This window comes from Arachis duranensis, chromosome 3, assembly GCF_000817695.3.
Source record: "Arachis duranensis cultivar V14167 chromosome 3, aradu.V14167.gnm2.J7QH, whole genome shotgun sequence".
In the NCBI taxonomy this organism is placed as follows: Eukaryota; Viridiplantae; Streptophyta; class Magnoliopsida; order Fabales; family Fabaceae; genus Arachis; species Arachis duranensis.
Window position 1 is genome coordinate 79674095 of NC_029774.3, and position 398 is coordinate 79674492.

Genomic DNA, 398 nt, shown 5'->3' on the forward strand with positions numbered 1-398 from the left:
TAGCTTTTTGCTTCTGAACAGTTTTGGCATCTCACTTTTTCCTTTGAAGTTCAGAATGATTGGCATCTATAGGAATTCAGAATTTTGGATAGTGTTATTGATTCTCCTAGTTAAGTATGTTGATTCTTGAACACAACTACTTTTATGAGTCTTGGCCGTGGCCCTAAGCACTTTGTTTTCCAGTATTACCACCGGATACATAAATGCCACAGACACATGACTGGGTGAACCTTTTTAGATTGTGACTCAGCTTTGCTAAAGTTCCCAGTTAGAGGTGTCCAAAGCTCTTAAGCACACTCTTTTTGCTTTGGATCACGACTTTAGCCACTCAGTCTCAAGCTTTTCACTTGGACCTTCATGACACAAGCACATGGTTAGGGATAGCTTGATTTAGCCGC